The 18,259-nt window shown below is 36.5% G+C and overlaps 1 protein-coding gene across 17 annotated transcripts in view; it reads left to right on the forward strand.

The window, feature by feature from the left end:
* TENM2 (teneurin transmembrane protein 2) overlaps nucleotides 1-18,259 on the forward strand; it is a 1,348,016-nt gene that overhangs the window by 226,432 nt on the left and 1,103,325 nt on the right. The gene's annotated exons all lie outside the window — the stretch shown is intronic.

An 18,259-nucleotide genomic window follows, 5' to 3' on the forward strand; every position in this document is an offset into this window, starting at 1 on the left:
TATTGATTTTTGGAAAGGTATGACTATGCTGTTAAAATTATAAAGAGAAAAACCCCAAAACACTATACAAGAAAACAATGAAAGAATTGATCCCCAAGGAAAGTTGCAACTGAGGGCCATATTCCAGTTGCCATGTCCTTAAGGGAGTGTCATGGATTCTGTAAATGGCAGCAGTGCATTGTGCTGATGATGGTAATCAAATAAAAAGTATCCAATAATTGATAGTGAGGGTGAGAATGTGAAGGTAATGATGAAGAATTCCCACCTAAAAAACCTTAAACAGTAATGAAGAACTGATGTCCAGTGTGGTGAAGGATGAAATGGAAGGTAGTAACAAGTGTGGAGAGATTAGGCTATTTTTCAAGCTGGCCAAAAATAAGATAGATGAAAGAATTAATCTCTCATAATTAAAGATGTGCAAATTACTTGACTAGGCTAAAGCTTAAGCAATTGAAGTGATTCTTTTCAAAAACATAATTTAGCTTTCAAGGGGTTATAGAGAATTAACTGGCTAATGAGATTTGTACTGGCTATGTCATGGAGTCTCAAAAATGTTCCAAAGTAGGAGATCTGCTTTCTTCAGATGTATAGGGAGATACTTTAACTTCTTCATTCCAAGTGGGGGTCTGGTCTAGATATGCATTAGTCAAGGTTTATGTAATAACATCTTTTCACTTCTAGGAGTGAGAGATCCACTTCATAACGATAAGAAGGGGAAATGGGGTTTGAGTTCTAGAAAGTAGAAAAGCGATGAAATAAAATATGCGGCCAAATGTGCAGTCCTAAAAATGTCTCCTCTATGTCTCTGTGATCAGAATTCCTAGTTATGTGATGAGGAATTAAAAAAGAAAGAAGGATTTTTTATAAAGGTCTATTACTTTTCTAAAGCCTTTTCTTGAAAGAACCAAACAGCTTGGATCTTTCCTGTGTCACACCAAGCACAGGTCATCAGTTACTGTTTTTCTTTTCTCAGCACAAGACATTATTGTGTCCTCCTGCTATGCCATGGTTGAAGCACAGCTTTTGTTGCAGTGCCTTCTCCCTTTCAAGATATTTATATCCACATCAGCTGTATTTTCAGCCAGCTGTAGGTTAAGAAAAGGAGTTTGCAACACTTAACTTTTCTTTTTATAGAGTGTTATAAGGCAGAAGTTGCTTTTGGTTCAGTAGACCAGAAGAGAGTGAGAGTGTATTAGGGAGCATGGTTTTACCTCTGAGACTAGATCTATATACTATTCTTCCCACTGGGAATACTTCCTGGAAGAACAGAGACAGCTTTTCAGACCTTGTTCAAAGACCGGTTAAAAAACCCCACCCAAAGCAGCTCTGAAATTGCCCCAGATTCCAAGTCAGAACATCAATTCTACCGGATGAGACTCCCATCAGTGTTCATATATTTATTCATCCACTAATGCATCCTCTGGGTGCGCTGTTACCATCTAGCCCTGTCATACAGGGTACCATGGAACATCAGAGCTCTTTGGTGGCATAAGGAGGGAAGAAGAAAGATGCTGATATGGCTAAATGCAGGTGCTCACACGTTGTTGGACCTCACCCCAGCTCATCAGTTCTGTGCACAAATGAACACATTCTTGTTTTGAGCCCTGATTGTGTAGAGGGGGACATATTTCAGTAGTGTGAAAGGCAGATAACAGCTTGTAGCTGCATGTGCAGAAACTAGAAGGTGTGGCCATGGCTATTAAATGTTGCAAAGCCCAGAAACAGAGTGCTCTGTTGTGCTTATGGATTTCTCTTCACAAACCTAGAGAATAGAAAGTACTCTTACCTCACTCATCAGCTGCTGGCAAGCAAGTGTGCAGTGGCAGGTATCCTGGAAATTCAATTGAATAGATTTAGGGGTGGGATTTGGAAACCACTACGGACAACACAAATAATTTAATGTCTGTGTAGTTGTGACTAGTGGAAAAAATGTGTTGTGGCATAAATCAAGAGACAATAATGCATTTTGTCTCCTTGCTATCCATCCAAGTTTTGTTTCACAAATAATGCTGCTTATTTCTCTGTGATGCTTTTGGCATTCTACCTTTTGCCTGTTTGGTGGCTGTGCTGCACACATACTGGTTCTGCTTCTGAAGCTTATTGCTATCTGCAGTATTTGTTAACTTCAGTGTTTTCCTCCCAGGCTCCAGATAGTTTGTTTTACTTTGTTATTAAATAAATGGTGTCAGCTCTGCCAGTGCAAAATCTTAAATAGAAGCAGGGTTCTTCAATTCCTCTGGGGCTGCTGTAAAGAGCAGCCAGCTAAACTGTGTTCTCTCAATGTGTTCATTTCATGTTGCTTAGCTTACCTTGTGTGAAATGCTTTGACTCCACTGTTCTCTTGCAAGAGAATGTTTTGGGGTATTAGTTATCCCATGATGAAAACAAGTTTTCCCGTGACAGCAAAAGTAGTCTTAGAACTGCTCATCCATCTCAACATGCTCCATGGAGTGCCATCATATAATATGAGGCTGTGCTTTATTTCTTAGAGGGAACAGAAAGAAACCCTTTTACTGTATTGAATTCTTGAGTTATGTATAATGCTGCTTTCCCTAATGGAAAAGAAAAGTGAATTAGTTGGTTTGCAATTTTAACTATGTAGTCATATTATTATTAAAGATTAAAATGCCTTAAAAGTAGAAATAACCTAGTGATGATACCTTGATGCTTCTTAAGGATTGTCCTCCTTGTTTAGGGAGGGTTTGCATCCTTCATCCCAGTGTTCCTGGCCACAGGTCTAGTCCTGTGGTGCTCCCAGCATGCATCAGACCTGAACACAGGCTGGGTTAGCCAAAATCTGAGCAGGAGGGGCCTTTTTTATTGTCTTTGGGGAATTTCAGACCAGAGAATATGTAGAGCATAGTTCCGTGTTCAGAACAGGGCTCAGTCCAAGAAGCAGTGGGATTGGTTTTTCCTTTAGCAGTGAAAGAACAGCATCTACCCTGCTCCTTGCTGTCTTTCCTTTTCTAGTATCTTTAGGGCTTTCCTGAGGCCGGGTAAATCATGTGCCTTTGTACATGCTAAGGAACACCTTTGAGGATCACAGGGAGTCCTGTGGGTTCTTTACTGTCTTCTGACATACCCTGTATACAGGCAAAAAGGGTAGAGATGCAGGGAAAAACAAGCAGCAGCAAGTACTGCAGCATATGTTGTTTCTGTTACATCAACACTAAGGCTAAGGATTAAAAAAATATAAGTGGAACATGAGATCTGTCATGTGAAGCAGTACCTGCAAAGAAAGACACTTCTGTCTAGGTTATAATGTGGCAAACTTGTAGCAATTTAAATATTTATAGTAGTTTAAAGAATGACAGGTAATGCTTAAATCTTGCTACAACTGTCACAAATTATATTCCCTGGGTATTTATTGTTCTTAGGGTTTCTTTTCTTTGCTTCTTCTTAAATGATGGTTTTTGAGTCTCATATTCTGGAAGAGAATTCAATAAAATTAGATAACATAAATTTAAGTGTAGAATCACACTCTATTTTCTATTGGTATTACAAAATTATATTCTAAATGTCCTGTGAAGCTTTTGCTTTAGAAACTCAGCCCTTCTGAGTTTATAAAGAAGTTTCTTTAGAATTGCTCTGAAGAAATGTATCCCTTTCCCCTCTCTGTTCTGTTAATGGTATTTGAGCAATCCTGCCTACTGACGGGAAAAGCAAATTTGCTTTGTCCTTTATGAGCTGTATTTATCCTTCATGAATATCCACAAAATTCAGCAGGGATTTGGCCAAGAAAGTTGAATCATTCCTCCCAGAGAAGAAATTTTTAAATCTGGGAAGGTGGTGCTGTTTGTACAAGACCTAAAAGCAGCTTTCAGAATTTGCTAGAGAGGCTTGTGTAGCTTTAAGTAAGGAGATTATGTAAAATGCTGACTAAAGCTGAGAGCTTGCAAAGGCTCTGCCTAGCAGAAAATTAATAAATAGCTTTTGAGTTCTCCAGGGCAAGGACTTCTCACTATGACATATTTCAGTTTCCTTGTTTGGACATTAGTCAACCCAACTTTCCTCATTTCATCTGTGTCAATCCTGTGTTCATCTCTCACTAATACATTAATGATGGGCTTTCTTTTGGCTTGGATAATTTTTTCTGGGTATTCATTTTATTCTCAGAGCACTAGAGCAGAACATCCTTACCCCTATATCAATCCCACTTAATGAAAAATAAAAGAAAAGTATTTGAATTTGTATTTAGATGTTAATTTGAAAATTCATATGAAAGCAAACACTAATGATGGCTTGGGTTTGCTTAGAGTTTTTTCTTGGGATGCTTTTGCTGTTTGAAAAACTGATTGTATTTTTAATTTCAATACAAGGAGATGATAAAAATGAATTCAACTTGAGCTGAAGTAAAAAGTTGGAGGGTAAACTGAAGGATTCTTCCAAAGAGACATAAATAGCAGGGATCCCATTCTATTTCTTAGCTTCACAAGATTATTTTGGACTTCAAGAAGTGTGGTTTGAATAAACAACTGCATTCTAACAATGAGGATTTTTGTCCCATAACTTCACCAACATGTTTGAGTAGGATCAGTGAACAGGTGATGGCCTGGGATATCTCAGTTTATACCTGCCTTGAACTGTGAGGATCAGATTCCCACATTTTATTACTATATCTTGGATATCTTGTTAATAAGGCATGGTACAAACTTCTTTTTTGTTGAATGAAATAGCTTGAAAAACACACTGGCTATAAAGATCAAATTGGGCCCAATTCTGTCTTCAATAAAGCTTAAAAACAGAGAAGTTCTCTTGAAGTGAATGGATATCATAAACATTCTCAATTCATTATTGAATGCAGTATATTAGAGAAGCACTGATATAAGAACTACCTTTTGATCATACTTCTCAAATAGAAGCCTAGTTTGAGTGTACGGTCTCTTTTTTATTAGCTTTCCTGACAAACATCAAAGAAACAAATGTTTCTATAAACTTCTATTTGTAGAAAGTATATAGGAAGAATCTCTTATTAATTCAGAGCCACAGAATCCGTCGTCAAAGAGAGCAGCTGTGAATTCTGATAATTGCCTAATTAATCTAATGATACATTTTTCCTATCATGATCCATCTAATACATTTCTGCATTGGATTTAAATTCTGTGGCTGATTTGTTTTGATGCTGGTTTTGGATAGTGACTTTTAAAATTGAAATATGCCTAGGTGCATTAATAAAGCTGAGGAAGTAAAAGTCGTTTTCCAATAACTTAATTATTCTCAGTAAATGTATGGTAATGAAAGGTCTCAAGGATGTGGGGATTTATTATTCAACTGGTAGATTTCTAATTAACTACCAGAACTTGGTTAACTGATATTTTTTCTTTCCATCCTTTTTCTACCTGGGTGGACAATGTGCTGGAGTGTTGAAATGGGAGGTGGCAGTCTTGGGAAATTAAGTATTCTTCCAGCTCCAAGGGTGGCCAAACTACATACTGCTGGTTTGGGATAATTAGCCTACTTTGTATAGTTATTCTGATATATTTTTCCTAAGCTTTGATTCCAGGCAGTTCTGTAGTCATGCAAATCACAAAACACAGCCTCAAATGTATCTCCCCAAAAGAGCTCAGAACAAATTAGTCTGCCAAGCATACATGTGTGGATAATCAATTAAACTAATATAATCTTGATTTAAAACAAAACAAATAATTAAACACGTACAGCATGTTATTGCTAAAATACAGGCTAAAAGAGAATAGTGCAGTTAAAAATACACTACTAATAGATAGCTACCGTCATTTTGTAGAGTTCATTTGATATCAATTTCAATTTTATTATCCAGTCTGTGAGTAGTAGAAAATTTCAGAGACTAAAAAGGAATTGGGAAACAAATAGTTGGCAGCAATTTAGAGTTTCTTTTTTTTTTGTTTGTTTGGTTTTTTTTGTTTGTTTTTTTTTTTTTTGTTTTTGTTTTTTGTTGTTTTTTTTAAAACTCCTTTTTTTCCTCCTACACTGTCTGTAAACCTTTGATCAGGACCAAATGTTATATAATAGATCCTCTTGTTTGAGAGGAAAAAAATTACTAGTCATCTTTTAGACCCTGCTCTATCCAGAGAACTGACAAATAAGAATGATTTTGCACATTGAGCAGAGTCTGTCACTTGAAAACGCTTTCAATTTACCATAGCAGCAATGTTATAGAATTTGTTTCATTTCTACCTAAGCAGTGTATTTTTGAGAAGAGGCATAGCTTTGGAGTCTGTAATCTCATATGCCATTTGAGTCTTTCCTCCTTGTCCACTGTTAATCAATCCTTGCTGACAGATTTGGTGACTTATGCCATATATTCATTTGGAAAATATCTTCCTTAAATAGCAAACAGCAGAGGCAAGGATGATAGAGAGACTGACATGAGAAAAGGCATGTTTGGGGACAGGGAGTCTGAGACTCCAGTTTTGGATTGTTGTCCTTCAATTAACCCCTTGTGTTTCAGGTGTCTGGACTGTAAACTGTGATGGCTGTTTAATAATAGTTTGAACTTTTACTGTGATTTCTTTTTTTCTTTTTTTTTAATCTTGCATTAAATGGATATGAAATATAAGTGAAGGTAAACTTAGCCTGTACAATTATGCTAGAAAAGTTCAAAATGGCATCTTTCAGTCTAATTGTTAAAGAACCAGGAACATGGGTAGTACTTCAGTGATATTGAACTGTAAAAACATTGACTCATCTTAGGGGCTAGAGGCAATGAAAAAAAACATATGCAACTCATTCCTACTGTTTCTGTGGAAATGAATGGAGTTGTTTCTATGACAAGAGGAAATGCTGATAAAAATTTCCTTTTTCAAAGAAGAATAAATAACTTGTTTCATGAAGGATTTTCCATGCTAAATTACTGTTCATGCCATATAGTAGTCTACCTGATAGCTAAGATACAAAAATACTAAAATTATTTGTGTTGTTAAATGGATGGAAGCTGTTAAGCCATAATGACAAGATTAGTTTAAGCAACTGGTGCTTTAGTGAAATGAGAATATTTTGGAGTAGTCTGCAGTCAAGATTAGATCATACTATTTCCTTCTTTGTCACCAAAGAGCTGATAAATGTGTTAGGTTTGAATGACTTCAATGAAGCAATGAAGCTTCTATTTAATTTCTATAATCATAGCCAGCAATAGTGGTTCAGCCTTGCTGAAGGTCTTCTGAAGAATATTCTTATAACCTTAATGCAACTATAAAGCTGCACTTCACTGTCACAGTTTTCTTTCCCTGAAAAATAATTTATAAGGTATGGTGAAGGCCATGGTGCATTTTGGCCCCTCCTAACATTATTTTGTTGGTGTGAACTTTCCAACAATTATCTACCAACTTACATTTCAAAACACGAATGCGATTTTTCTGTATTTTATATAACTATATAAACTATAAAATATTTCTGTTGTTGTAATGCTGAAAATTTGAAAAAGACCAAAATTATATCTACAGTGAGGTTTTTGACATTTTGTCCACTTCAGGAAATTTTCCTCCTCTTTTAAGGAGGAGGAAAAAAAAAAACTTTTTTAGTCATAAATCATCCTTTTTATACATCTTGCGTGGCAGATGAGTAGGTCTTTGTGGTTTTTAAAACTTTTTTTGCTGTATTTGGTAACGTGCTCAGTAGCATCATTCTCTTTTTGCTTTTTGATGCACCTTGGTTAAGGTTGCCTAGTTTATTTTAGCTACCTCCTCTTAAAAGGAGCAGCAAAAGGAACTCTCTAGGGCTTTTTCAAACAGTCTAAAAACCTGTACTCAGTACAGCTCCTGAAATCCCATTCCTAATTTGACCACGGGTCAGAAAACTCTCAGCCTTGGAAACTTGAGTGGCTTCTGTAGTTGATGTCAGTGCAGCCTGGAATGTTACAAGCCCCTTAATTCAGGTATAAAAATAACACCTTCTTGTTTACATTAGTGATAAAATACTGGATTTAATATATTTATTCTCTGATTTCTGAACTTCAGAAAGTGATTTCGCTTAGTTTTTTAGGATTCCTCTTTATCCAGAGCTACATTGCTAGGAATTTTTATTGAATCTCTTTCTTACATGGAAATTAAAAACTGTATTTCCTCAGTTGTTTTCAGTTGCTCGTACTTTAATGAGAATGCTGCCTACCATGGCAGCTAAGCTAAATTTGTCACTATAAAATTCTTTCTCCTTCTTTGTCAGGAAAAATATGGCATTAGAGAAAATGTAAAACTTGTCTTGAATGTGATTGAAGAATTAGTTATTAGCTATATTTTGGAACTCTGAGCAAAAGCATACAGAGACCAATATAAATGAAGCTGTTCAGAGAATAATCTGTTCTCTGCAGGAACAAAGACATGCAGGGAATTGTCCAAGAAGAAGCTGCTGATTGAAGTGTTGGCTGATAATCACTTTTGTGTATGCTTAAATTATGCCACTAAAACCCCTTTCTGTTCAAAACCATCTGCAGGGATTGTATATTTGTAAACAAATACAGATTAAGATAATTTATTAATTCTTTGTCTGCCATCCACTCATTATTTCTACTAGAAGTATCCACTTCTAAGCTCCCAACCATGTTAACCTCTGAGCGCTGAGACAACATTTTAATTGGCTTACAAGTATGATTTGGCTTTTATCCTTAAATAAAATGTGAATGTTTTGAAATCTCATTCATGCTAGGAAATACAGTACCCACATGCTTTCAGGATTAAGTACGGTGTGTTAACTTCACTGAATGCAGATGTGCAGGGAGTCCTGTAAATTAGGCACACTCTTTGTTCCAGCCAGCGTGGACAAAAGCTTCCACAGGGAGAGGACAAGAAGCTGGTGTGAAAAGTTATTCAGGTTATCTGTGCCAGCTCTTAGCAGCAGAGAACATGCTTAGTGCTCCCAAGTGAACAGCCAGGCTTCAGAATCGCAGAGGCAGTAAGTACTCTGGGCTTAGCAATTAGCACAGGAAAGTAAAGCTGTATTTTATATGGAAATAGAGATGAAAGGTTGGTTAATTGAACTTCTCCTAAGTGCCAAACATAGAGCAGCACAAAGAGGCATCCTGTCAATACATGTTTAACACTATCAGAGAAAGAAAGTAGAGAACATCCTTGCTACCAATTACCTGTTAAGCTGGAGCACTGCATCTACCAAATCTGCCTAGGTCTCTATGAATTAGAGCATCACACCTGAGTGGTTTTATTAGATCTATGTCTAGGGTTGAAAAGATAAGATGCTTTACATATGAACTAGGAAAAAAATGGCTGCAGGGAAAAGAAATTAGTCAGGTTTTTGTCTGTGTTCTTTTCTTTCTCAAATGGAATAACTTTTCTCTATTTTCTTTTCCTTTCAGTCTAGGCTCATTATATAGCCTTTATTTCCTAATCCCCAATGTTATTAGAAACTTTTTTTGTAGATCATATATATATACACACATATATATACACATATATATATACACATATAAAATATGTGTGTAAATAATCTGGACAATGTTGATACTCAGGAAGTGTACATATATTAAAATAAGGGTGTATAGTGCTGCATGACCCCTGCCCACACAGGCTCCCTCTTCCCTGTAAGCTCACACCCATTCCCTACCCGAGAATGAGACTCTGCATTGGAGAGGTGAAGACAGTTCCTGAAAATGACCCACTGGAGGTGGGGAAGCCCCTCCAAGAGCCTCCAGTGCAAGAGCTTTTTTGTTCCAGTTCACAGAGATTGAACAAAAAATTATAAAATTGACAGAAATGGCATCCCCCAAGGTCTGTTGGGATGAAAAGTGCTGAGATGAGACAGGGTTGGATGGGAAAGCTCTGACTTTCCTGGTGCATCCCCAGCCTAAGGTAGCAGAACTTGGTAATGAAGAGCCTGTGGCTTACTGAACTGTGAATCCATCCGTAGTGAAGTGACACAGGAGAGTTGATGTCACTTGCCTGCAAGCTTTGAGCAGCAGGAATTCTGTTTCTTTCCTTCCTGGGATCTCTGAAAAATGAAAATTCAATTCATTACAAGCTGCTGGTTCCAATATATGTAGGAGATTCAGAGCAAGTTGTAGTAATAACTCTAGAAAAATAATCAGAAACTTGTGATTATATGCACATGAAATTAAGTCTTTTTTTGTTATTCTTTTTCTACAAATCAAAAGATTGCTCTGAAAAATACTTTGTTTTGCTTTACGATTGCATTGTAATCTTATGTTCTCATTTTGACATTTCATTTCATGCTTCCAATTTTTTTTTAATATTTGAAAGTCTTTGTGATTTCTTGGCCATACTTTCCTTAGTATATATTATAGTACACAAATTCATACAACCAATTGAAAACTCTCTGTATGACTGAAGATATATTTACTGGAAGTTGCAATGCTAATGTATCCTGTGCAAGAAAAAGCACAAGTCATACCCTTCAGATTCCTAGCTCTGTATTTGGTTACTTAGGTTGTTAGTGGTACTTTGAAAAAAAATTTTAAAGAATCAATGACATTAAAAAAGTTTGCTCAGGATACAAGCAAACAGTTGCAGTGAGTTCTACAAAGTAGATTTTGGTACTGCCAATATTTTTCAATCTCTCTTCTCTTAAATCCTGATGTTTATTGTTAAAATAAAAATAGGTTGGGGTTTTTTTTTCCCCCCATGAAGCAGATATGACTGCTGGCAATACGCAGCAGTGACACAGGATACTGAGTGTGCAGAGGCTGTGGATCCACTTCTTCCACGTGGGGAATCAATCAGGTGTTAGATACTCTGTGATATCATTTGTATTTTATCTGGAAAGCTGTGACACGTGCCTAATCTCAATAAAATATCGTGTCTGGAGCTCAGCTCAGGCACTGCACCACCTATCTTGGCGCCAGTGGGCAAACAGCAAAGTGCTGCATCTATCACCAATTCCTTCATAGCAGGGGCCACCTTCACAGGTAACACATGTGTTTTGCATGTAGGAATGGCAAATCAGTGTACCTGCAATGACTACTGACATCTTCAGGCCACTTTCTGAGGTTTTACCAGAGGATTTGCAATCTTTCAGTTGCAGTGCCTCTACAAATTAAATAAACGGTGTTTTATCATCCATCTTGTTTGGGAAGCATAAGCATTATTTTCTTCCTCTCTCATAGATAAATACTCTGATTTTGAAGTGCTTGCATTCATTTTTCAATAGGCACATATTGTTCACAACAGTATCCTCACCAGACAAACGTGTAAAAACTCATACTTTAAACTTTTCTGGCAAAGCAACATCTCCAGAAATGAGTTCAGTAAAAGTTCCTTTCCCAAATTAACCACTTTATTTTGAAAGTGCAGGTGGTTCAAGGGGATTACTTAACACAATGTTCATGCTTTCTCCTATCTGTGTGGGAACACTGTCTCCATCCTCTCCTGCTTGCCTTCAAGTGCATTTCTCAAGACCTCTTTTAATACAGCAGATACTCTGTGAAATACCTTCTGAAAGCTAGTGGAAAGATTCCAAATGGAATGAGTAGATGTTAGTTTTATCAGACATCCACCTGACTTTCAATAGAGAAAATAGCAATGGTGAGGTTCGTGGCTGAGAAACTGCTGCCAGAACAAGTTGTTTTTGTTTGGGACAGAGTTTTACTCTGTGGGCCATAGGAGTAAGAAGGCAAGTCTGCAGTGCTGTCATCAAACACCATTTCCCTTTACCCTGGAGCTTATCCCATAAAGTACAACAGGTACTGCATAACAAATGAGTTATATTTATTGTTCCTGATAGGGGTATTGAGTGGTGTGAAAGGTGCCTCCAGATCAGCTCATCTGGTTAGAGAGCATGGTGCTAATAACACCACAGCTGGGGGGTAGACACCTGTATGGGCCCCTCACTTTAGGGTTGGACTTAATGATCCTTATAGGTCCCTTCAAACTCAGAATATTCTGTGATCTCTCCCTTTTTTCTTTGTACAAGCTCAGTTTCTCCCAAATCATGTAACAAGGACTGGGTAGCAACTGCACCTACTTTACAGCACCTTATATAATTAGGACTTCTACTTATCAGTGTGAAGATCCCCAGCCAGATGATGACTTCAACACTGTGCTTTATTTGATTGGGGTGAAGGGAAGTGAGAGGGAGTTGTGTGAAGAAACAGACTCCCATTCCAGTTTAACTTTAATTACAGATAATGTTCAACAGCCAGTGATTTTGTATTAGGCTTGATTTACTTGGTTTGTTCATTATCAACAAAGTGTTATTCTCTGTTCTGGGCTTGGGAGGAGATGCAAAGGGGATTGAAGTAATTTCCTGCATACAAACTTTTCTCCTAAACTACTATTTTTTTTCCCCCATTATGTGTAGCAGGCACTGGTTTGACATCAAATATATTCAGCTTACTATGTGTGTACAGACTACTCCAGTGGGCCCTGTTTGTACATAATATCACAAATTATTTCAACAGAGCATGGCTCAAGTCTCAGCCTGTGCCAAATGAGTGTGTAGATAAATTTCCAAAGATAATATTGGGTAGATTTTATATCAGCCATGATTTTATGCCAGTGTTAGTCACTGAAATTTGTGTTGAAGTGAATGATAAATTTCAGTATTTATTTTGGAAAAGGTTTACCTAAATATAATGTATTCTGAAATTACTGTGTAGTTTTCTCTGCTGTCTGATTGCTATGGACTGGCTGTGTTATCTTTTTAAGAAACTGTTCTGTGTTCTTGCCCATGGAACTCGGGCTGAGGATGTGTTCTTATGCAGAAAACTGTTGACTTCTTTATTGCCTTGTTTCTTTTTCATAGTGATGCTTAGAGAATTATTTTTTTATTATTAATTGCTGTGGGTTTAAACATTAAATTATAGGGATTTTACTGAGACTTGAGAGGCTGGTAAACACCTAAGGTAGCAATAAGAGACATGAGGTTGTAGGGGTGCACTTTTGTCAAGACAGGCAGTGAATACATGTATAGACCCTTAGAAAGCAAGTAACTGATTGTGTTGTGGTTTGCTATATATTTTTTTTCCTTGAAGGAGAAAACACTTCATAGGTGGACACTTTCCTTCAACATGAAGCTGTTAGATTAATATGAAGACATTGTTTCATAAATAGTGAAAATTTGAAAATGTTCCCTCTGTGACCAGCTAATGGAAAAGACTGAAACCAGCAAATATCTCTTCTTTCCCAATTATTATTCTCTACTGAAGCTGGCCCCTGAGCTTCTAGAATAAAGCAGCCCATGTACTCAAAAAAATAAAGTACTAATACTGTGCCACGTATCTGTAAGGTTAAAGTGGAAATGAGGCTTTTTGTAGGTTGGAGTTTTTTAGTTACTTCATTGTGTTCATTACAAGGACTGACCAATGTTTGCTTCAAAGCTAAGTGTCTTTATTCTGTGGTTGTACTGCTGTTTGTTTAGCTGAATGTCTGCTCTACACCAGGAAGCTCACAAAATTAATTTACTTTTCCTATTATGACCTACTGTGCAAGGTTGTACAATATTGTCAAGTGGCTTCTGTACCATTTTTATTCATCCAGCCTCATCCCTTACACTGTATAATAATAAAATCAAAGTTTCCACTGTGGGAGACCACAGTCTATATGGCAAATACCATTTTGAAATGGTACCTTAGTGAAAAAAAAAGAAAACTTAAGACATGGTGATATAATGCAAAATATGGCCTGGCTGACAGGCAGGTGAATAATTAGAGAGCTGGAATGAGACCAAACACTTCCTATGTGTTCTGAATGAAACCTAATTAAAACCAGCACAAACCTTTGATACCACATATGGGTTTCCATCCCAGGAATTTGACTGGAAATGTTCTTCCCATTTGAACATGAACAAGTACCACTCACTCTCCCCTTGCTCAGGAATGAAGGTGAATTCAACCTAAAGAAAGAGTCCTCTGTGCTGACAGATGATATTAGAAGGCAGGTTGATTCTGTATAACAGAAGGAAATGAAGATACCATTTGTTAACAATGAGTTTCTCTTTATTTCTCCTTTTTATGTTTGGAACCATTTGCAAGTAGTGAAAGCATGTTAACATGATAAACACTTGTTTTGGCCTATCCACAATACTCCAAGTGTCTGCTTAGTGCCATGTTCTTCCCACATGGAATAGCCCTGGTTAGTTCTCACACCATCTGCAACATATTCGTCCTCTTCTGTGAGAACTGGAAATAGCCTATGGGTCTGCTACTGTGGCTCTGGCCTCTGTGACCATGATGATTGTAAATGCAATTCAGGAGGTTGCACAACTGTAAAAAAACCCTGTTGATTCAATATGTGTCTCTAGGAAAAGTCATTACTTTCTGTTGGTTTATTATCAGTCAATACATGCTGCTAGTGGGGAAAAAAGATATTTCTAGTGGCTAAAAAGCAGGTGAGTTCCCTTAAAGGCTACCTTGTGATTAAATTTTAAATACTCCTACCTAATAATAAGTGTGTGGTTTTTTGGCAGCTGCTTCTTTCTTTCTGCTGAGAGCAGTGGGAATCTGGGACAGGATGCTCCCAGGTCACTGTTCAAGGACCTGTCTGACAGCTGGGGTAGGTGCACAACACAGTTCTCACAAATGATAAAGCTCCAGCTTCCCTGAGAGCTCCTCTTCCCTATAGCAATTGCCATGGATATCAAATAGCTGGTCTACAATAAACTCTGCTTCTGAACATCAAGCTGTTTAAATGCTATATAATAATCACTTGGCAGCTAAAAAACTTTCATTCGTAAGTGTTGATTGTGACGTTAATTTTGACAGGAATAATAACCACAGGGTGAGTGTGTAAATTATCACTTTACAGACACAGTTTTTGCATTAAGACAATTATTCAAAGCCAAAATAGCAGATGAATTAGCAGATATATAAGCCCTCAGTTAAATGCTGCATAGTTCTATTTTTCATTTAAGGAAATATGCTTTTAATGCTTGTAGCTCCAGAGGATATTCAGCTTTGTATTGTTTGGGTCTTTTTTTTTTTTTTAAATCTTACTAATAAAGGAGTTTGGGTTGTTTAACACATTCTCGGGAGCCTGTGCTCCAAACTTTGCCCTCCAGTTGGGATTACAGTATCAGTAATTGCTGCCTCATGTTAACATTTATTTAAAGCTGCTGATTTAACATTTAAAAATTCTGAGGTTAATGGATCTGTATTCTCAGATCCATTAACCTCAATAAAAACAAATGGGACCTTTAGTGAACTAAAATAAGTGCAGATCAAGGATACACTTTCACTAATACTTACTGATAGCATTTAGATTGTACTGTTAAAATGTCAGGTCATAAAAAGGGCTAGTAATGTACTAATATTCAAGGTGAATTTCAGTGTTTTAGTCTCTTACGTGACCCAAGATAGGATAGTTTAAGATTAAGCAAGTTTAGTGTTCTAATTGCAGGATATTCTGGGTGGTTTGCTCTATAAATGGTATATTATTGGGGCCGAGCTGGGCTTTCATGAGAATGAATTTGGTTTAAATGCATATTCATTTAATGAGCATATTTGTCTAATTATTATAGTGTAGTTAAATTACTAACATTTATCTTATTATATATAAAAATTGACTCCTAGCTTGCAGCACAGAAAAAAACCCTCTAATATTTAAGAAATGAATAAGTAAAGAATGCAATGTATTTTCTTAGAGGTTCTTTCATTTAGTCCTCATATTTAATCTAACATTTCCATAAAAAAAAAAAACCATGTCGAGATCTAGAAACATGGTTTAGAAAGCAAGGTCTCTTCCCCAGTTCATCTTCTGCATCATAATACAGCAAATTGTCTTTTACAGTAGATATACACAGAAATAGGAAGTGTAAATCCTGACTGGAATTCAGTGACACAGACATATTTGCTCTTGTGGGAATGAGTTGATTCTGCAATAAACATGTGATTACATCTCTGTTCATCTTTAGGTCTTGTTTATCAAAATTATATTTTCTTTCAAGGTCTTAAATATGTATTAGACACACTAATACACAATTCAGGACATTGTAAATTGCTCAGTGCTAACTCCACACTTGTACTTGAAGAGCGAGAGCATAAAATACAGATAAATGTGTGTTTGTGCTGTGTTATCTTGTGTATAGTAAAAGACTGCTTATACCTGCTAATAATAATACATACTACAAAGATGTTGTTTTAATAATGCAAAAAGGGTAGATGAGAAATCACCCACCAGAGAACTTTGAAGAGCCTTATAAAGGGAGTTTAGAGTCGTGCTATACTGAACCCAGAGTAGATGGGCCAATATAAAGGCAGTTTAGTTATATGGGCATGCAAAGTTTTAGAGGATAGATATTAAAAATTGTGATATTTTTTATGGCAAACACTTAGAGGAAGAATGTGCAAATGCACTTATGTCTTTAGAAGCCAAAGTCCCATTGAAAACTCACATTCCCAATATTCTTCAGAAGAGTTTTTCTGGCTTCATTTGCTGTCTCAAATAAGAGTGTGATATTCTTGCATGGTACACCACAAATAAAAGTGGGCTTGAATATTTTGTTCAGAAAATCAACTTAATAATGGGAAGAAAATTTAACAGGGTTGTTTGAGTCCAGTTCCAAGAATGTGATACTTTTACTTCAGGTTTCTGCTAATATTATTAAAGTCTTCACAGTATTACACAGACAGAACTGTAATCTAAACTGGGGTTCTCCTAGAGCTTGTTACAATTTGTAGTAAACCACTATTTATGTTTGTGCTTTCTAATATGAATATACATTATCCTGTATAAATCACAACAAACAGGTATGTATTAAAATCTAGTAAGAAATAAAAGCATTTTAAAAAAATCTCAGTGACAAGTCCACAGATATCACAGAGTAAGAGCTTTCCAGGGTGTAAGTGTAACAAACTAGACTATAGCCATCAAATAAGAGGTGAATAGCTTAGATCTACTGCCATATGTGTTTTGATAAATAGAGCCCACCAGTGTTTAAGAAAAACAGAGAAAAGCCATTTTTATAGTATTTCTCTATTTAGCAAAATAGACAACGTCAGTTTGCTGCTGCTGTGATTTCATTTCAACTCAGCTACACATCAAATAGATTGGATTCTCATGTTGGAAACCAGGATGCATTCCTCTGTGAATTGGAATGAATTAGGAACACTCTAATGCCCTCTTGTCCTGTAATATTTTTGCCTTTCTAAGAATAGTCCTGTGAGAATTCACTATTACATCTAGGACAACACTTTAAACAAAATTTACTGGAGTTTTCCATCAGTTAAATTTTATTAGCAGTAATATCAAGGGGGTTTTAGTAGTGGAAGTATTTTTGTTATCTCTGAAAATTGGATTTAAAGCATTCTCCAATTTGGCTGATGTGAATGAACCTTAGAATTTTTTTTTTTTCTGTAATCAATATTAGGTGGCATTAAAATCTTCAGCTGCACTCAAATATTTTTGAAATTTTGGATTATTAATATTATTGCTATTACTATTATGATTACTGTTATTATTACTACCAGGATATTCCTGTATTTCTGTTTTGCTGGATAGCTGTCTTGCAGGTTCTTTTAAAAATCACACTCCAAATTCTTAATTGAGGTTTATGAGTGGCTTCTAAAGTTATTGTTGGAGCTATATTACCCCTAATAATATTTGAAGCATCTGGTAAGTCTTTTCCACTAGCTTGGAATCGAGCCTTATGAGTACCTACTTTGCATTTAAATATAATTCTCCTTACTTATACCTCTTCATTTAATGTTTGGTCATGAAAAAATCATTTTGAGAAGATTGTTGTAGAATGCCCATGCTGTGGAATTTTAGCCGGAATAATGAATGGTTTAAAGAGAAGGAATGCTTTCTGGCAGGTGGCCTGCAGTGTTTTCTGCTCGGATCTGTGTCGAGGCTCTAGCTGAGTTGATGCTGTTTCTTTTTCCAGGAGTCTTCCTGTGACCTAAATCTGCTAATGACACACAGCAGCAGGGCAATGTACTTACCCTCCTCCTTTGGTACTCTTTTATTAATGGACTGTGCTGATGAGAAGATCTGTTATTGATTATTGTATATTGGCCCCAGTTCAGCTGAGTGCTTCAGCACTTCTCTGACTTTGAGTGGAAAAGTGTATTAAGTACCATTAGAGTATTGACACAGTCAGACTGAGCTACAGTCTGAGAATCATAGTGAACTGGGTTTTCTTTTAATAAATTTAAGAGTGCAAGAAAAACATTAGACTCATCTTAAAAAAAATGTGTGAGTCCTTAGTTTGGGGATCTCTCTAAGTTTCCCTTTGATACATGTATATAATCTATTTTAAGAAAGAATGAAGGAATTTACTTCAGGTGCTGCACTTACATTTGGTGTTATGTGTCAGTGATTCACAAAATGGTTAAGATTTGAAGGGAACACTGAGGTCATCTAGTCCAACCTCCCTGTTCAAG

Source organism: Passer domesticus, chromosome 13, assembly GCF_036417665.1.
Source record: "Passer domesticus isolate bPasDom1 chromosome 13, bPasDom1.hap1, whole genome shotgun sequence".
NCBI classification, from domain to species: domain Eukaryota; kingdom Metazoa; phylum Chordata; class Aves; order Passeriformes; family Passeridae; genus Passer; species Passer domesticus.